A 20497-nucleotide genomic window follows, 5' to 3' on the forward strand; every position below is an offset into this window, starting at 1 on the left:
TTTTCACCCAGGCGGCCCGGGTTCGACTCCCGGTATGGGAAATGCAAGTCCTTTTAACGACCCGCACACTCCTAGTGCTGAAACCTCAAAGCTGTTTTTCCATTGTAACCTCCAATCATTCCGTTGTTGTCAAAGTACCAAGGGTCAAAGCCAGGGATGCAGACAAGACAGGTCAAGCCGGGTCAGGACAGGAAAACAAATACTATCAGGAACACAGGAACTCACAGGGCAAGCTGAAGTTCATCCAGCAACTAATGGCTCATGCACGCGCTTTGGCGTACGTATATGCGCACTGGCACATGAATTTTCACACATGAATAATATCAGGATCACAGGAACTCACAGGGGAAGCTGAAGATCATCCAGCAACTAATGGCTTATGCTGTTAGCTTTAAATAGGCCACTGGGCACCAGAAATTGTCACGCATTGTGTGCGCTTTGGCGTACGCACATGCGTACTAGCACATGAAGTTTCTCGGCCGTTCTCGCTCTTCTGCACATTTGCATTGGCAAATATCTATGTGCCAATCTTCTGCAAACCATTCTCTGACAGAGACATCATCTTTTTTTTCCACACCTTTGAAAAAGCCCTTTTGAATTCCTCGGTGCTTTGTTCTTTCTGTGTGATGAAACTAAGGGAAGCATGTCACATAGATGGAAAATGCCTCTGTTGTTCCAGGATGAGTAGACATTGTATCTTGCAAGGTCTGTTGGATGCAGAGCTAAAGATTTTAGCTGGGTGGAATATGGTGGAAGGCAAAAGAGCACTGAAAGCTTGATCTTCCGGTCAATGTTCCATCCATATGGTTTCCTACAAGACCTAAGGGATGAAGAGTAGTGTTTTTCATAGATTAAGGACCCCAAGGCTCACAAAATGGTTAGAGGGTAGTGCCCCGTGTGAGGATCGAACTCACGACCTTCAGATTATGAGACTGACGCGCTACCTGCTGCACTAACGAGGCCAATTAGTGAAATTGATATGTGTGTCATAGCTGGCCACCATACTTGGAAGCTGATGGCGGTGGCACATCTTTTTTTCCCTTTGGTTTTCTCTATTTTTCTCAAAACAAGGCAGCTAGTTTTCCCATATGGTCTAGCGGTTAGGATTCCTGGTTTTCACCCAGGCGGCCCGGGTTCGACTCCCGGTATGGGAAATGCAAGTCCTTTTAACAACCCGCACACTCCTAGTGCTGAAACCTCAAAGCTGTTTTTCCATTGTAACCTCCAATCATTCCCTTGTTGTCAAAGTACCAAGGGTCAAAGCCAGGGATGCAGACAAGACAGGTCAAGCCGGGTCAGGACAGGAAATGAAATACTATCAGGAACACAGGAACTCACAGGGCAAGCTGAAGTTCATCCAGCAACTAATGGCTCATGCACGCGCTTTGGCGTACGTATATGCGCACTGGCACATGAATTTTCACACATGAATAATATCAGGATCACAGGAACTCACAGGGGAAGCTGAAGATCATCCAGCAACTAATGGCTTATGCTGCTAGCTTTAAATAGGCCACTGGGCACCAGAAATTGTCACGCATTGTGTACGCTTTGGCGTACGCACATGCGTACTAGCACATGAAGTTTCTCGGCCGTTCTCGCTCTTCTGCACATTTGCATTGGCAAATATCTATGTGCCAATCTTCTGCAAACCATTCTCTGACAGAGACATCATCTTTTTTTTCCACACCTTTGAAAAAGCCCTTTTGAATTCCTCGGTGCTTTGTTCTTTCCGTGTGATGAAACTAAGGGAAGCATGTCACATAGATGGAAAATGCCTCTGTTGTTCCAGGATGAGTAGACATTGTATCTTGCAAGGTCTGTTGGATGCAGAGCTAAAGATTTTAGCTGGGTGGAATATGGTGGAAGGCAAAAGAGCACTGAAAGCTTGATCTTCCGGTCAATGTTCCATCCATATGGTGTCCTACAAGACCTAAGGGATGAAGAGTAGTGTTTTTCATAGATTAAGGACCCCAAGGCTCACAAAATGGTTAGAGGGTAGTGCCCCGTGTGAGGATCGAACTCACGACCTTCAGATTATGAGACTGACGCGCTACCTGCTGCACTAACGAGGCCAATTAGTGAAAGTGATATGTGTGTCATAGCTGGCCACCATACTTGGAAGCTGATGGCGGTGGCACATCTTTTTTTCCCTTTGGTTTTCTCTATTTTTCTCAAAACAAGGCTGCTAGTTTTCCCATATGGTCTAGCGGTTAGGATTCCTGGTTTTCACCCAGGCGGCCCGGGTTCGACTCCCGGTATGGGAAATGCAAGTCCTTTTAACGACCCGCACACTCCTAGTGCTGAAACCTCAAAGCTGTTTTTCCATTGTAACCTCCAATCATTCCGTTGTTGTCAAAGTACCAAGGGTCAAAGCCAGGGATGCAGACAAGACAGGTCAAGCCGGGTCAGGACAGGAAAACAAATACTATCAGGAACACAGGAACTCACAGGGCAAGCTGAAGTTCATCCAGCAACTAATGGCTCATGCACGCGCTTTGGCGTACGTATATGCGCACTGGCACATGAATTTTCACACATGAATAATATCAGGATCACAGGAACTCACAGGGGAAGCTGAAGATCATCCAGCAACTAATGGCTTATGCTGTTAGCTTTAAATAGGCCACTGGGCACCAGAAATTGTCACGCATTGTGTGCGCTTTGGCGTACGCACATGCGTACTAGCACATGAAGTTTCTCGGCCGTTCTCGCTCTTCTGCACATTTGCATTGGCAAATATCTATGTGCCAATCTTCTGCAAACCATTCTCTGACAGAGACATCATCTTTTTTTTCCACACCTTTGAAAAAGCCCTTTTGAATTCCTCGGTGCTTTGTTCTTTCTGTGTGATGAAACTAAGGGAAGCATGTCACATAGATGGAAAATGCCTCTGTTGTTCCAGGATGAGTAGACATTGTATCTTGCAAGGTCTGTTGGATGCAGAGCTAAAGATTTTAGCTGGGTGGAATATGGTGGAAGGCAAAAGAGCACTGAAAGCTTGATCTTCCGGTCAATGTTCCATCCATATGGTTTCCTACAAGACCTAAGGGATGAAGAGTAGTGTTTTTCATAGATTAAGGACCCCAAGGCTCACAAAATGGTTAGAGGGTAGTGCCCCGTGTGAGGATCGAACTCACGACCTTCAGATTATGAGACTGACGCGCTACCTGCTGCACTAACGAGGCCAATTAGTGAAATTGATATGTGTGTCATAGCTGGCCACCATACTTGGAAGCTGATGGCGGTGGCACATCTTTTTTTCCCTTTGGTTTTCTCTATTTTTCTCAAAACAAGGCAGCTAGTTTTCCCATATGGTCTAGCGGTTACGATTCCTGGTTTTCACCCAGGCGGCCCGGGTTCGACTCCCGGTATGGGAAATGCAAGTCCTTTTAACGACCCGCACACTCCTAGTGCTGAAACCTCAAAGCTGTTTTTCCATTGTAACCTCCAATCATTCCCTTGTTGTCAAAGTACCAAGGGTCAAAGCCAGGGATGCAGACAAGACAGGTCAAGCCGGGTCAGGACAGGAAAACAAATACTATCAGGAACACAGGAACTCACAGGGCAAGCTGAAGTTCATCCAGCAACTAATGGCTCATGCACGCGCTTTGGCGTACGTATATGCGCACTGGCACATGAATTTTCACACATGAATAATATCAGGATCACAGGAACTCACAGGGGAAGCTGAAGATCATCCAGCAACTAATGGCTTATGCTGCTAGCTTTAAATAGGCCACTGGGCACCAGAAATTGTCACGCATTGTGTGCGCTTTGGCGTACGCACATGCGTACTAGCACATGAAGTTTCTCGGCCGTTCTCGCTCTTCTGCACATTTGCATTGGCAAATATCTATGTGCCAATCTTCTGCAAACCATTCTCTGACAGAGACATCATCTTTTTTTTCCACACCTTTGAAAAAGCCCTTTTGAATTCCTCGGTGCTTTGTTCTTTCTGTGTGATGAAACTAAGGGAAGCATGTCACATAGATGGAAAATGCCTCTGTTGTTCCAGGATGAGTAGACATTGTATCTTGCAAGGTCTGTTGGATGCAGAGCTAAAGATTTTAGCTGGGTGGAATATGGTGGAAGGCAAAAGAGCACTGAAAGCTTGATCTTCCGGTCAATGTTCCATCCATATGGTTTCCTACAAGACCTAAGGGATGAAGAGTAGTGTTTTTCATAGATTAAGGACCCCAAGGCTCACAAAATGGTTAGAGGGTAGTGCCCCGTGTGAGGATCGAACTCACGACCTTCAGATTATGAGACTGACGCGCTACCTGCTGCACTAACGAGGCCAATTAGTGAAAGTGATATGTGTGTCATAGCTGGCCACCATACTTGGAAGCTGATGGCGGTGGCACATCTTTTTTTCCCTTTGGTTTTCTCTATTTTTCTCAAAACAAGGCAGCTAGTTTTCCCATATGGTCTAGCGGTTAGGATTCCTGGTTTTCACCCAGGCGGCCCGGGTTCGACTCCCGGTATGGGAAATGCAAGTCCTTTTAACGACCCGCACACTCCTAGTGCTGAAACCTTAAAGCTGTTTTTCCATTGTAACCTCCAATCATTCCCTTGTTGTCAAAGTACCAAGGGTCAAAGCCAGGGATGCAGACAAGACAGGTCAAGCCGGGTCAGGACAGGAAATGAAATACTATCAGGAACACAGGAACTCACAGGGCAAGCTGAAGTTCATCCAGCAACTAATGGCTCATGCACGCGCTTTGGCGTACGTATATGCGCACTGGCACATGAATTTTCACACATGAATAATATCAGGATCACAGGAACTCACAGGGGAAGCTGAAGATCATCCAGCAACTAATGGCTTATGCTGCTAGCTTTAAATAGGCCACTGGGCACCAGAAATTGTCACGCATTGTGTGCGCTTTGGCGTACGCACATGCGTACTAGCACATGAAGTTTCTCGGCCGTTCTCGCTCTTCTGCACATTTGCATTGGCAAATATCTATGTGCCAATCTTCTGCAAACCATTCTCTGACAGAGACATCATCTTTTTTTTCCACACCTTTGAAAAAGCCCTTTTGAATTCCTCGGTGCTTTGTTCTTTCTGTGTGATGAAACTAAGGGAAGCATGTCACATAGATGGAAAATGCCTCTGTTGTTCCAGGATGAGTAGACATTGTATCTTGCAAGGTCTGTTGGATGCAGAGCTAAAGATTTTAGCTGGGTGGAATATGGTGGAAGGCAAAAGAGCACTGAAAGCTTGATCTTCCGGTCAATTTTCCATCCATATGGTTTCCTACAAGACCTAAGGGATGAAGAGTAGTGTTTTTCATAGATTAAGGACCCCAAGGCTCACAAAATGGTTAGAGGGTAGTGCCCCGTGTGAGGATCGAACTCACGACCTTCAGATTATGAGACTGACGCGCTACCTGCTGCACTAACGAGGCCAATTAGTGAAAGTGATATGTGTGTCATAGCTGGCCACCATACTTGGAAGCTGATGGTGGTGGCACATCTTTTTTTCCCTTTGGTTTTCTCTATTTTTCTCAAATCAAGGCAGCTAGTTTTCCCATATGGTCTAGCGGTTAGGATTCCTGGTTTTCACACAGGCGGACCGGGTTCGACTCCCGGTATGGGAAATGCAAGTCCTTTTAACGACCCGCACACTCCTAGTGCTGAAACCTTAAAGCTGTTTTTGCATTGTAACCTCCAATCATTCCCTTGTTGTCAAAGTACCAAGGGTCAAAGCCAGGGATGCAGACAAGACAGGTCAAGCCGGGTCAGGACAGGAAATGAAATACTATCAGGAACACAGGAACTCACAGGGCAAGCTGAAGTTCATCCAGCAACTAATGGCTCATGCACGCGCTTTGGCGTTTACGTATATGCGCACTGGCACATGAATTTTCACACATGAATAATATCAGGATTACAGGAACTCACAGGGGAAGCTGAAGATCATCCAGCAACTAATGGCTTATGCTGCTAGCTTTAAATAGGCCACTGGGCACCAGAAATTGTCACGCATTGTGTGCGCTTTGGCGTACGCACATGCGTACTAGCACATGAAGTTTCTCGGCAGTTCTCGCTCTTCTGCACATTTGCATTGGCAAATATCTATGTGCCAATCTTCTGCAAACCATTCTCTGACAGAGACATCATCTTTTTTTTCCACACCTTTGAAAAAGCCCTTTTGAATTCCTCGGTGCTTTGTTCTTTCTGTGTGATGAAACTAAGGGAAGCATGTCACATAGATGGAAAATGCCTCTGTTGTTCCAGGATGAGTAGACATTGTATCTTGCAAGGTCTGTTGGATGCAGAGCTAAAGATTTTAGCTGGGTGGAATATGGTGGAAGGCAAAAGAGCACTGAAAGCTTGATCTTCCGGTCAATTTTCCATCCATATGGTTTCCTACAAGACCTAAGGGATGAAGAGTAGTGTTTTTCATAGATTAAGGACCCCAAGGCTCACAAAATGGTTAGAGAGTAGTGCCCCATGTGAGGATCGAACTCACAACCTTCAGATTATGAGACTGACGCGCTACCTGCTGCGCTAACGAGGCCAATTAGTGAATGTGATATGTGTGTCATAGCTGGCCACCATACTTGGAAGCTGATGGCGGTGGCACATCTTTTTTTCCCTTTGGTTTTCTCTATTTTTCTCTATTTTTCTCAAAACAAGGCAGCTAGTTTTCCCATATGGTCTGGCGGTTAGGATTCCTGATTTTCACCCCAGGCGGCCTGGGTTCGACTCCCGGTATGGGAAATGCAAGTCCTTTTAACGACCCGCACACTCCTAGTGCTGAAACCTCAAAGCTGTTTTTCCATTGTAACCTCCAATCATTCCCTTGTTGTCAAAGTACCAAGGGTCAAAGCCAGGGATGCAGACAAGACAGGTCAAGCCGGGTCAGGACAGGAAATGAAATACTATCAGGAACACAGGAACTCACAGGGCAAGCTGAAGTTCATCCAGCAACTAATGGCTCATGCACGCGCTTTGGCGTACGTATATGCGCACTGGCACATGAATTTTCACACATGAATAATATCAGGATCACAGGAACTCACAGGGGAAGCTGAAGATCATCCAGCAACTAATGGCTTATGCTGCTAGCTTTAAATAGGCCACTGGGCACCAGAAATTGTCACGCATTGTGTGCGCTTTGGCGTACGCACATGCGTACTAGCACATGAAGTTTCTCGGCCGTTCTCGCTCTTCTGCACATTTGCATTGGCAAATATCTATGTGCCAATCTTCTGCAAACCATTCTCTGACAGAGACATCATCTTTTTTTTCCACACCTTTGAAAAAGCCCTTTTGAATTCCTCTGTGCTTTGTTCTTTCTGTGTGATGAAACTAAGGGAAGCATGTCACATAGATGGAAAATGCCTCTGTTGTTCCAGGATGAGTAGACATTGTATCTTGCAAGGTCTGTTGGATGCAGAGCTAAAGATTTTAGCTGGGTGGAATATGGTGGAAGGCAAAAGAGCACTGAAAGCTTGATCTTCCGGTCAATTTTCCATCCATATGGTTTCCTACAAGACCTAAGGGATGAAGAGTAGTGTTTTTCATAGATTAAGGACCCCAAGGCTCACAAAATGGTTAGAGAGTAGTGCCCCGAGTGAGGATCGAACTCACGACCTTCAGATTATGAGACTGACGTGCTACCTGCTGCGCTAACGAGGCCAATTAGTGAAAGTGATATGTGTGTCATAGCTGGCCACCATACTTGGAAGCTGATGGCGGTGGCACATCTTTTTTTCCCTTTGGCTTTCTCTATTTTTCTCAAAGCAAGGCAGCTAGTTTTCCCATATGGTCTAGCGGTTAGGATTCCTGGTTTTCACCCAGGCGGCCCGGGTTCGACTCCCGGTATGGGAAATGCAAGTTCTTTTAACGACCCGCACACTCCTAGTGCTGAAACCTCAAAGCTGTTTTTCCATTGTAACCTCCAATCATTCCCTTGTTGTCAAAGTACCAAGGGTCAAAGCCAGGGATGCAGACAAGACAGGTCAAGCCGGGTCAGGGCAGGAAATGAAATACTATCAGGAACACAGGAACTCACAGGGCAAGCTGAAGTTCATCCAGCAACTAATGGCTCATGCACGCGCTTTGGCGTACGTATATGCGCACTGGCACATGAATTTTCACACATGCATAATATCAGGATCACAGGAACTCACAGGGGAAGCTGAAGATCATCCAGCAACTAATGGCTTATGCTGCTAGCTTTAAATAGGCCACTGGGCACCAGAAATTGTCACGCATTGTGTGCGCTTTGGCGTACGCACATGCGTACTAGCACATGAAGTTTCTCGGCCGTTCTCGCTCTTCTACACATTTGCATTGGCAAATATCTATGTGCCAATCTTCTGCAAACCATTCTCTGACAGAGACATCATCTTTTTTTTCCACACCTTTGAAAAAGCCCTTTTGAATTCCTCGGTGCTTTGTTCTTTCTGTGTGATGAAACTAAGGGAAGCATGTCACATAGATGGAAAATGCCTCTGTTGTTCCAGGATGAGTAGACATTGTATCTTGCAAGGTCTGTTGGATGCAGAGCTAAAGATTTTAGCTGGGTGGAATATGGTGGAAGGCAAAAGAGCACTGAAAGCTTGATCTTCCCGTCAATTTTCCATCCATATGGTTTCCTACAAGACCTAAGGGATGAAGAGTAGTGTTTTTCATAGATTAAGGACCCCAAGGCTCACAAAATGGTTACAGAGTAGTGCCCCGTGTGAGCATCGAACTCACGACCTTCAGATTATGAGACTGACGCGCTACCTGCTGCGCTAACGAGGCCAATTAGTGAACGTGATATGTGTGTCATAGCTGGCCACCATACTTGGAAGCTGATGGCGGTGGCACATCTTTTTTTCCCTTTGGTTTTCTATATTTTTCTCAAAGTAAGGCAGCTATTTTTTCCATATGGTCTAGCGGTTAGGATTCCTGGTTTTCACCCCAGGCGGCCCGGGTTCGACTACCGGTATGGGAAATGCAAGTCCTTTTAACGACCCGCACACTCCTAGTGCTGAAACCTCAAAGCTGTTTTTCCATTGTAACCTCCAATCATTCCCTTGTTGTCAAAGTACCAAGGGTCAAAGCCAGGGATGCAGACAAGACAGGTCAAGCAGGGTCAGGACAGGAAATGAAATACTATCAGGAACACAGGAACTCACAGGGCAAGCTGAAGTTCATCCAGCAACTAATGGCTCATGCACGCGCTTTGGCGTACGTATATGCGCACTGGCACATGAATTTTCACACATGAATAATATCAGGATCACAGGAACTCACAGGGGAAGCTGAAGATCATCCAGCAACTAATGGCTTATGCTGCTAGCTTTAAATAGGCCACTGGGCACCAGAAATTGTCACGCATTGTGTGCGCTTTGGCGTACGCACATGCGTACTAGCACATGAAGTTTCTCGGCCGTTCTCGCTCTTCTGCACATTTGCATTGGCAAATATCTATGTGCCAATCTTCTGCAAACCATTCTCTGACAGAGACATCATCTTTTTTTTCCACACCTTTGAAAAAGCCCTTTTGAATTCCTCGGTGCTTTGTTCTTTCTGTGTGATGAAACTAAGGGAAGCATGTCACATAGATGGAAAATGCCTCTGTTGTTCCAGGATGAGTAGACATTGTATCTTGCAAGGTCTGTTGGATGCAGAGCTAAAGATTTTAGCTGGGTGGAATATGGTGGAAGGCAAAAGAGCACTGAAAGCTTGATCTTCCGGTCAATTTTCCATCCATATGGTTTCCTACAAGACCTAAGGGATGAAGAGTAGTGTTTTTCATAGATTAAGGACCCCAAGGCTCACAAAATGGTTAGAGAGTAGTGCCCCATGTGAGGATCGAACTCACGACCTTCAGATTATGAGACTGACGCGCTACCTGCTGCGCTAAAGAGGCCAATTAGTGAACGTGATATGTGTGTCATATCTGGCCACCATACTTGGAAGCTGATGGCGGTGGCACATCTTTTTTTCCCTTTGGTTTTCTCTATTTTTCTCAAAGCAAGGCAGCTAGTTTTCCCATATGGTCTAGCGGTTAGGATTCCTGCTTTTCACCCAGGCGGGCTGGGTTCGACTCCCGGTATGGGAAATGCAAGTCCTTTTAACGACCCGCACACTCCTAGTGCTGAAACCTTAAAGCTGTTTTTCCATTGTAACCTCCAATCATTCCCTTGTTGTCAAAGTACCAAGGGTCAAAGCCAGGGATGCAGACAAGACAGGTCAAGCCGGGTCAGGACAGGAAATGAAATACTATCAGGAACACAGGAACTCACAGGGCAAGCTGAAGTTCATCCAGCAACTAATGGCTCATGCACGCGCTTTGGCGTACGTATATGCGCACTGGCACATGAATTTTCACACATGAATAATATCAGGATCACAGGAACTCACAGGGGAAGCTGAAGATCATCCAGCAACTAATGGCTTATGCCATTAAATAGGCCACTGGGCACCAGAAATTGTCACGCATTGTGTGCGCTTTGGCGTACGCACATGCGTACTAGCACATGAAGTTTCTCGGCCGTTCTCGCTCTTCTGCACATTTGCATTGGCAAATATCTATGTGCCAATCTTCTGCAAACCATTCTCTGACAGAGACATCATCTTTTTTTTCCACACCTTTGAAAAAGCCCTTTTGAATTCCTCGGTGCTTTGTTCTTTCTGTGTGATGAAACTAAGGGAAGCATGTCACATAGATGGAAAATGCCTCTGTTGTTCCAGGATGAGTAGACATTGTATCTTGCAAGGTCTGTTGGATGCAGAGCTAAAGATTTTAGCTGGGTGGAATATGGTGGAAGGCAAAAGAGCACTGAAAGCTTGATCTTCCGGTCAATTTTCCATCCATATGGTTTCCTACAAGACCTAAGGGATGAAGAGTAGTGTTTTTCATAGATTAAGGACCCCAAGGCTCACAAAATGGTTAGAGGGTAGTGCCCCGTGTGAGGATCGAACTCACGACCTTCAGATTATGAGACTGACGCGCTACCTGCTGCGCTAACGAGGCCAATTAGTGAATGTGATATGTGTGTCTTATCTGGCCACCATACTTGGAAGCTGATGGCGGTGGCACATCTTTTTTTCCCTTTGGTTTTCTCTATTTTTCTCAAAACAAGGTAGCTAGTTTTCCCATATGGTCTAGCGGTTAGGATTCCTGGTTTTCACCCAGGCGGCCTGGGTTCGACTCCCGGTATGGGAAATGCAAGTCCTTTTAACGACCCGCACACTCCTAGTGCTGAAACCTCAAAGCTGTTTTTCCATTGTAACCTCCAATCATTCCCTTGTTGTCAAAGTACCAAGGGTCAAAGCCAGGGATGCAGACAAGACAGGTCAAGCCGGGTCAGGACAGGAAATGAAATACTATCAGGAACACAGGAACTCACAGGGCAAGCTGAAGTTCATCCAGCAACTAATGGTTCATGCACGCGCTTTGGCGTACGTATATGCGCACTGGCACATGAATTTTCACACATGAATAATATCAGGATCACAGGAACTCACAGGGGAAGCTGAAGATCATCCAGCAACTAATGGCTTATGCCATTAAATAGGCCACTGGGCACCAGAAATTGTCACGCATTGTGTGCGCTTTGGCGTACGCACATGCGTACTAGCACATGAAGTTTCTCGGCCGTTCTCGCTCTTCTGCACATTTGCATTGGCAAATATCTATGTGCCAATCTTCTGCAAACCATTCTCTGACAGAGACATCATCTTTTTTTTCCACTCCTTTGAAAAAGCCCTTTTGAATTCCTCTGTGCTTTGTTCTTTCTGTGTGATGAAACTAAGGGAAGCATGTCACATAGATGGAAAATGCCTCTGTTGTTCCAGGATGAGTAGACATTGTATCTTGCAAGGTCTGTTGGATGCAGAGCTAAAGATTTTAGCTGGGTGGAATATGGTGGAAGGCAAAAGAGCACTGAAAGCTTGATCTTCCGGTCAATTTTCCATCCATATGGTTTCCTACAAGACCTAAGGGATGAAGAGTAGTGTTTTTCATAGATTAAGGACCCCAAGGCTCACAAAATGGTTAGAGAGTAGTGCCCTGTGTGAGGATCGAACTCACAACCTTCAGATTATGAGACTGACGCGCTACCTGCTGCGCTAATGAGGCCAATTAGTGAAAGTGATATGTGTGTCATAGCTGGCCACCATACTTGGAAGCTGATGGCGGTGGCACATCTTTTTTTCCCTTTGGTTTTCTCTATTTTTCTCAAAGCAAGGCAGCTAGTTTTCACATATGGTCTAGCGGTTAGGATTCCTGGTTTTCACCCAGGCGGCCCGGGTTCGACTCCCGGTATGGGAAATGCAAGTCCTTTTAACGACCCGCACACTCCTAGTGCTGAAACCTCAAAGCTGTTTTTCCATTGTAACCTCCAATCATTCCCTTGTTGTCAAAGTACCAAGGGTCAAAGCCAGGGATGCAGACAAGACAGGTCAAGCCGGGTCAGGACAGGAAATGAAATACTATCAGGAACACAGGAACTCACAGGGCAAGCTGAAGTTCATCCAGCAACTAATGGCTCATGCACGCGCTTTGTCGTACGTATATGCGCACTGGCACATGAATTTTCACACATGCATAATATCAGGATCACAGGAACTCACAGGGGAAGCTGAAGATCATCCAGCAACTAATGGCTTATGCTGCTAGCTTTAAATAGGCCACTGGGCACCAGAAATTGTCACGCATTGTGTGCGCTTTGGCGTACGCACATGCGTACTAGCACATGAAGTTTCTCGGCCGTTCTCGCTCTTCTGCACATTTGCATTGGCAAATATCTATGTGCCAATCTTCTGCAAACCATTCTCTGACAGAGACATCATCTTTTTTTTCCACACCTTTGAAAAAGCCCTTTTGAATTCCTCGGTGCTTTGTTCTTTCTGTGTGATGAAACTAAGGGAAGCATGTCACATAGATGGAAAATGTCTCTGTTGTTCCAGGATGAGTAGACATTGTATCTTGCAAGGTCTGTTGGATGCAGAGCTAAAGATTTTAGCTGGGTGGAATATGGTGGAAGGCAAAAGAGCACTGAGAGCTTGATCTTCCGGTCAATTTTCCATCCATATGGTTTCCTACAAGACCTAAGGGATGAAGAGTAGTGTTTTTCATAGATTAAGGACCCCAAGGCTCACAAAATGGTTAGAGAGTAGTGCCCCGAGTGAGGATCGAACTCACGACCTTCAGATTATGAGACTGACGTGCTACCTGCTGCGCTAACGAGGCCAATTAGTGAAAGTGATATGTGTGTCATAGCTGGCCACCATACTTGGAAGCTGATGGCGGTGGCACATCTTTTTTTCCCTTTGGCTTTCTCTATTTTTCTCAAAGCAAGGCAGCTAGTTTTCCCATATGGTCTAGCGGTTAGGATTCCTGGTTTTCACCCAGGCGTCCCGGGTTCGACTCCCGGTATGGGAAACGCAATTCCTTTTAACGACCCGCACACTCCTAGTGCTGAAACCTCAAAGCTGTTTTTCCATTGTAACCTCCAATCATTCCCTTGTTGTCAAAGTACCAAGGGTCAAAGCCAGGGATGCAGACAAGACAGGTCAAGCCGGGTCAGGGCAGGAAATGAAATACTATCAGGAACACAGGAACTCACAGGGCAAGCTGAAGTTCATCCAGCAACTAATGGCTCATGCACGCGCTTTGGCGTACGTATATGCGCACTGGCACATGAATTTTCACACATGCATAATATCAGGATCACAGGAACTCACAGGGGAAGCTGAAGATCATCCAGCAACTAATGGCTGATGCTGCTAGCTTTAAATAGGCCACTGGGCACCAGAAATTGTCACGCATTGTGTGCGCTTTGGCGTACGCACATGCGTACTAGCACATGAAGTTTCTCGGCCGTTCTCGCTCTTCTACACATTTGCATTGGCAAATATCTATGTGCCAATCTTCTGCAAACCATTCTCTGACAGAGACATCATCTTTTTTTTCCACACCTTTGAAAAAGCCCTTTTGAATTCCTCGGTGCTTTGTTCTTTCTGTGTGATGAAACTAAGGGAAGCATGTCACATAGATGGAAAATGCCTCTGTTGTTCCAGGATGAGTAGACATTGTATCTTGCAAGGTCTGTTGGATGCAGAGCTAAAGATTTTAGCTGGGTGGAATATGGTGGAAGGCAAAAGAGCACTGAAAGCTTGATCTTCCCGTCAATTTTCCATCCATATGGTTTCCTACAAGACCTAAGGGATGAAGAGTAGTGTTTTTCATAGATTAAGGACCCCAAGGCTCACAAAATGGTTAGAGAGTAGTGCCCCGTGTGAGCATCGAACTCACGACCTTCAGATTATGAGACTGACGCGCTACCTGCTGCGCTAACGAGGCCAATTAGTGAAAATGATATGTGTGTCATAGCTGGCCACCATACTTGGAAGCTGATGGCGGTGGCACATCTTTTTTTCCCTTTGGTTTTCTCTATTTTTCTCAAAACAAGGCAGCTAGTTTTCCCATATGGTCTAGCGGTTAGGATTCCTGGTTTTCACCCCAGGCGGCCCGGGTTCGACTCCCGGTATGGGAAATGCAAGTCCTTTTAACGACCCGCACACTCCTAGTGCTGAAACCTCAAAGCTGTTTTTCCATTGTAACCTCCAATCATTCCCTTGTTGTCAAAGTACCAAGGGTCAAAGCCAGGGATGCAGACAAGACAGGTCAAGCCGGGTCAGGACAGGAAATGAAATACTATCAGGAACACAGGAACTCACAGGGCAAGCTGAAGTTCATCCAGCAACTAATGGCTCATGCACGCGCTTTGGCGTACGTATATGCGCACTGGCACATGAATTTTCACACATGAATAATATCAGGATCACAGGAACTCACAGGGGAAGCTGAAGATCATCCAGCAACTAATGGCTTATGCTGCTAGCTTTAAATAGGCCACTGGGCACCAGAAATAGTCACGCATTGTGTGCGCTTTGGCGTACGCACATGCGTACTAGCACATGAAGTTTCTCGGCCGTTCTCGCTCTTCTGCACATTTGCATTGGCAAATATCTATGTGCCAATCTTCTGCAAACCATTCTCTGACAGAGACATCATCTTTTTTTTCCACACCTTTGAAAAAGCCCTTTTGAATTCCTCGGTGCTTTGTTCTTTCTGTGTGATGAAACTAAGGGAAGCATGTCACATAGATGGAAAATGCCTCTGTTGTTCCAGGATGAGTAGACATTGTATCTTGCAAGGTCTGTTGGATGCAGAGCTAAAGATTTTAGCTGGGTGGAATATGGTGGAAGGCAAAAGAGCACTGAAAGCTTGATCTTCCGGTCAATTTTCCATCCATATGGTTTCCTACAAGACCTAAGGGATGAAGAGTAGTGTTTTTCATAGATTAAGGACCCCAAGGCTCACAAAATGGTTAGAGAGTAGTGCCCCGTGTGAGGATCGAACTCACGACCTTCAGATTATGAGACTGACGCGCTACCTGCTGCGCTAACGAGGCCAATTAGTGAAAGTGATATGTGTGTCATAGCTGGCCACCATACTTGGAAGCTGATGGCGGTGGCACATCTTTTTTTCCCTTTGGTTTTCTCTATTTTTCTCAAAGCAAGGCAGCTAGTTTTCCCATATGGTCTAGCGGTTAGGATTCCTGGTTTTCACCCAGGCGGCCCGGGTTCGACTCCCGGTATGGGAAATGCAAGTCCTTTTAACGACCCGCACACTCCTAGTGCTGAAACCTCAAAGCTGTTTTTCCATTGTAACCTCCAATCATTCCCTTCTTGTCAAAGTACCAAGGGTCAAAGCCAGGGATGCAGACAAGACAGGTCAAGCCGGGTCAGGACAGGAAATGAAATACTATCAGGAACACAGGATCTCACAGGGCAAGCTGAAGTTCATCCAGCAACTAATGGCTCATGCACGCGCTTTGGCGTACGTATATGCGCACTGGCACATGAATTTTCACACATGCATAATATCAGGATCACAGGAACTCACAGGGGAAGCTGAAGATCATCCAGCAACTAATGGCTTATGCTGCTAGCTTTAAATAGGCCACTGGGCACCAGAAATTGTCACGCATTGTGTGCGCTTTGGCGTACGCACATGCGTACTAGCACATGAAGTTTCTCGGCCGTTCTCGCTCTTCTGCACATTTGCATTGGCAAATATCTATGTGCCAATCTTCTGCAAACCATTCTCTGACAGAGACATCATCTTTTTTTTCCACACCTTTGAAAAAGCCCTTTTGAATTCCTCGGTGCTTTGTTCTTTCTGTGTGATGAAACTAAGGGAAGCATGTCACATAGATGGAAAATGCCTCTGTTGTTCCAGGATGAGTAGACATTGTATCTTGCAAGGTCTGTTGGATGCAGAACTAAAGATTTTAGCTGGGTGGAATATGGTGGAAGGCAAAAGAGCACTGAAAGCTTGATCTTCCGGTCAATTTTCCATCCATATGGTTTCCTACAAGACCTAAGGGATGAAGAGTAGTGTTTTTCATAGATTAAGGACCCCAAGGCTCACAAAATGGTTAGAGAGTAGTGCCCCGTGTGAGGATCAAACTCACGACCTTCAGATTATGAGACTGACGCGCTACCTGCTGCACTAACGAGGCCAATTAGTGAAAGTGATATGTGTGTCATAGCTGGCCACCATACTTGGAAGCTGATGGCGGTGGCACATCTTTTTTTCACTTTGGTTTTCTCTATTTTTCTCAAATCAATGCAGCTAGTTTTCCCATATTGTCTAGCGGTTAGGATTCCTGGTTTTCACCCAGGCGGCCCGGTTTCGACTCCCGGTATGGGAAATGCAAGTCTTTTTAACGACCCGCACACTCCTAGTGCTGAAACCTCAAAGCTGTTTTTCCATTGTAACCTCCAATCATTCCCTTGTTGTCAAAGTACCAAGGGTCAAAGCCAGGGATGCAGACAAGACAGGTCAAGCCGGGTCAGGACAGGAAATGAAATACTATCAGGAACACAGGAACTCACAGGGCAAGCTGAAGTTCATCCAGCAACTAATGGCTCATGCACGCGCTTTGGCGTACGTATATGCGCACTGGCACATGAATTTTCACACATGAATAATATCAGGATCACAGGAACTCACAGGGGAAGCTGAAGATCATCCAGCAACTAATGGCTTATGCTGCTAGCTTTAAATAGGCCACTGGGCACCAGAAATTGTCACACATTGTGTGCGCTTTGGCGTACGCACATGCGTACTAGCACATGAAGTTTCTCGGCCGTTCTCGCTCTTCTGCACATTTGCATTGGCAAATATCTATGTGCCAATCTTCTGCAAACCATTCTCTGACAGAGACATCATCTTTTTTTTCCACACCTTTGAAAAAGCCCTTTTGAATTCCTCGGTGCTTTGTTCTTTCTGTGTGATGAAACTAAGGGAAGCATGTCACATAGATGGAAAATGCCTCTGTTGTTCCAGGATGAGTAGACATTGTATCTTGCAAGGTCTGTTGGATGCAGAGCTAAAGATTTTAGCTGGGTGGAATATGGTGGAAGGCAAAAGAGCACTGAAAGCTTGATCTTCCGGTCAATTTTCCATCCATATGGTTTCCTACAAGACCTAAGGGATGAAGAGTAGTGTTTTTCATAGATTAAGGACCCCAAGGCTCACAAAATGGTTAGAGAGTAGTGCCCCGTGTGAGGATCGAACTCACGACCTTCAGATTATGAGACTGACACGCTACCTGCTGCGCTAACGAGGCCAATTAGTGAAAGTGATATGTGTGTCATAGCTGGCCACCATACTTGGAAGCTGATGGCGGTGGCACATCTTTTTTTCACTTTGGTTTTCTCTATTTTTCTCAAATCAATGCAGCTAGTTTTCCCATATGGTCTAGCGGTTAGGATTCCTGGTTTTTACCCAGGCGGCCCGGGTTCGACTCCCGGTATGGGAAATGCAAGTCCTTTTAACGACCCGCACACTCCTAGTGCTGAAACCTCAAAGCTGTTTTTCCATTGTAACCTCCAATCATTCCCTTCTTGTCAAAGTACCAAGGGTCAAAGCCAGGGATGCAGACAAGACAGGTCAAGCCGGGTCAGGATAGGAAATCAAATACTATCAGGAACACAGGAACTCACAGGGCAAGCTGAAGTTCATCCAGCAACTAATGGCTCATGCACGCGCTTTGGCGTACGTATATGCGCACTGGCACATGAATTTTCACACATGAATAATATCAGGATCACAGGAACTCACAGGGGAAGCTGAAGATCATCCAGCAACTAATGGCTTATGCTGCTAGCTTTAAATAGGCCACTGGGCACCAGAAATTGTCACGCATTGTGTGCGCTTTGGCGTACGCACATGCGTACTAGCACATGAAGTTTCTCGGCCGTTCTCGCTCTTCTGCACATTTGCATTGGCAAATATCTATGTGCCAATCTTCTGCAAACCATTCTCTGACAGAGACATCATCTTTTTTTTCCACACCTTTGAAAAAGCCCTTTTGAATTCCTCGGTGCTTTGTTCTTTCTGTGTGATGAAACTAAGGGAAGCATGTCACATAGATGGAAAATGCCTCTGTTGTTCCAGGATGAGTAGACATTGTATCTTGCAAGGTCTGTTGGATGCAGAGCTAAAGATTTTAGCTGGGTGGAATAGGGTGGAAGGCAAAAGAGCACTGAAAGCTTGATCTTCCGGTCAATTTTCCATCCATATGGTTTCCTACAAGACCTAAGGGATGAAGAGTAGTGTTTTTCATAGATTAAGGACCCCAAGGCTCACAAAATGGTTAGACAGTAGTGCCCCATGTGAGGATCGAACTCACGACCTTCAGATTATGAGACTGACACGCTACCTGCTGTGCTAACGAGGCCAATTAGTGAAAATGATATGTGTGTCATAGCTGGCCACCATACTTGGAAGCTGATGGCGGTGGCACATCTTTTTTTCCCTTTGGTTTTCTCTAGTTTTCTCAAAGCAAGGCAGCTAGTTTTCCCATATGGTCTAGCGGTTAGGATTCCTGGTTTTCACCCAGGCGACCCGGGTTCCACTCCCGGTATGGGAAATGCAAGTCCTTTTAACGACCCGCACACTCCTAGTGCTGAAACCTCAAAGCTGTTTTTCCATTGTAACCTCCAATCATTCCCTTCTTGTCAAAGTACCAAGGGTCAAAGCCAGGGATGCAGACAAGACAGGTCAAGCCGGGTCAGGATAGGAAATCAAATACTATCAGGAACACAGGAACTCACAGGGCAAGCTGAAGTTCATCCAGCAACTAATGGCTCATGCACGCGCTTTGGCGTACGTATATGCGCACTGGCACATGAATTTTCACACATGAATAATATCAGGATCACAGGAACTCACAGGGGAAGCTGAAGATCATCCAGCAACTAATGGCTTATGCTGCTAGCTTTAAATAGGCCACTGGGCACCAGAAATTGTCACGCATTGTGTGCGCTTTGGCGTACGCACATGCGTACTAGCACATGAAGTTTCTCGGCCGTTCTCGCTCTTCTGCACATTTGCATTGGCAAATATCTATGTGCCAATCTTCTGCAAACCATTCTCTGACAGAGACATCATCTTTTTTTTCCACACCTTTGAAAAAGCCCTTTTGAATTCCTCGGTGCTTTGTTCTTTCTGTGTGATGAAACTAAGGGAAGCATGTCACATAGATGGAAAATGCCTCTGTTGTTCCAGGATGAGTAGACATTGTATCTTGCAAGGTCTGTTGGATGCAGAGCTAAAGATTTTAGCTGGGTGGAATATGGTGGAAGGCAAAAGAGCACTGAAAGCTTGATCTTCCGGTCAATTTTCCATCCATATGGTTTCCTACAAGACCTAAGGGATGAAGAGTAGTGTTTTTCATAGATTAAGGACCCCAAGGCTCACAAAATGGTTAGACAGTAGTGCCCCATGTGAGGATCGAACTCACGACCTTCAGATTATGAGACTGACACGCTACCTGCTGTGCTAACGAGGCCAATTAGTGAAAATGATATGTGTGTCATAGCTGGCCACCATACTTGGAAGCTGATGGCGGTGGCACATCTTTTTTTCCCTTTGGTTTTCTCTAGTTTTCTCAAAGCAAGGCAGCTAGTTTTCCCATATGGTCTAGCGGTTAGGATTCCTGGTTTTCACCCAGGCGGCCCGGGTTCCACTCCCGGTATGGGAAATGCAAGTCCTTTTAACGACCCGCACACTCCTAGTGCTGAAACCTCAAAGCTGTTTTTCCATTGTAACCTCCAATCATTCCGTTGTTGTCAAAGTACCAAGGGTCAAAGCCAGGGATGCAGACAAGACAGGTCAAGCCGGGTCAGGACAGGAAAACAAATACTATCAGGAACACAGGAACTCACAGGGCAAGCTGAAGTTCATCCAGCAACTAATGGCTCATGCACGCGCTTTGGCGTACGTATATGCGCACTGGCACATGAATTTTCACACATGAATAATATCAGGATCACAGGAACTCACAGGGGAAGCTGAAGATCATCCAGCAACTAATGGCTTATGCTGCTAGCTTTAAATAGGCCACTGGGCACCAGAAATTGTCACACATTGTGTGCGCTTTGGCGTACGCACATGCGTACT

The 20497-nt window shown here is 45.9% G+C and overlaps 8 non-coding genes across 8 annotated transcripts in view; 6 read left to right on the plus strand and 2 right to left on the minus strand.

The window, feature by feature from the left end:
• Positions 1–41, plus strand: part of TRNAE-UUC (transfer RNA glutamic acid (anticodon UUC)) — a 72-nt gene extending 31 nt beyond the window's left edge. Inside the window, exon 1 of the tRNA in view lies at positions 1–41. This exon is cut by the window's left edge and continues 31 nt beyond it. This is a non-coding gene — a tRNA (tRNA-Glu).
• A 1041-nt stretch (positions 42–1082) lies between these two features.
• TRNAE-UUC (transfer RNA glutamic acid (anticodon UUC)) lies at positions 1083–1154 on the plus strand. The gene has a single exon. It is a non-coding gene; the product is annotated as a tRNA-Glu (tRNA).
• A 1041-nt stretch (positions 1155–2195) lies between these two features.
• TRNAE-UUC (transfer RNA glutamic acid (anticodon UUC)) lies at positions 2196–2267 on the plus strand. The gene has a single exon. It is a non-coding gene; the product is annotated as a tRNA-Glu (tRNA).
• A 2154-nt stretch (positions 2268–4421) lies between these two features.
• Positions 4422–4493, plus strand: TRNAE-UUC (transfer RNA glutamic acid (anticodon UUC)). Its single transcript has one exon. It is a non-coding gene; the product is annotated as a tRNA-Glu (tRNA).
• Positions 4494–7773: 3280 nt separating this feature from the next.
• Positions 7774–7845, plus strand: TRNAE-UUC (transfer RNA glutamic acid (anticodon UUC)). The gene has a single exon. It is a non-coding gene; the product is annotated as a tRNA-Glu (tRNA).
• A 3069-nt stretch (positions 7846–10914) lies between these two features.
• TRNAM-CAU (transfer RNA methionine (anticodon CAU)) lies at positions 10915–10987 on the minus strand. Its single transcript has one exon. It is a non-coding gene; the product is annotated as a tRNA-Met (tRNA).
• Positions 10988–15361: 4374 nt separating this feature from the next.
• TRNAM-CAU (transfer RNA methionine (anticodon CAU)) lies at positions 15362–15434 on the minus strand. The gene has a single exon. It is a non-coding gene; the product is annotated as a tRNA-Met (tRNA).
• A 120-nt stretch (positions 15435–15554) lies between these two features.
• On the plus strand, positions 15555–15626 carry TRNAE-UUC (transfer RNA glutamic acid (anticodon UUC)). Its single transcript has one exon. It is a non-coding gene; the product is annotated as a tRNA-Glu (tRNA).
• The last annotated feature ends 4871 nt before the right edge of the window (positions 15627–20497 follow it).

The sequence above is a fragment of the Lithobates pipiens genome, unplaced genomic scaffold (assembly GCF_037356315.1).
Source record: "Lithobates pipiens isolate NorthernLeopardFrog02 unplaced genomic scaffold, aLitPip1_a1.2 Scaffold_8, whole genome shotgun sequence".
Classification (NCBI taxonomy): Eukaryota; Metazoa; Chordata; class Amphibia; order Anura; family Ranidae; genus Lithobates; species Lithobates pipiens.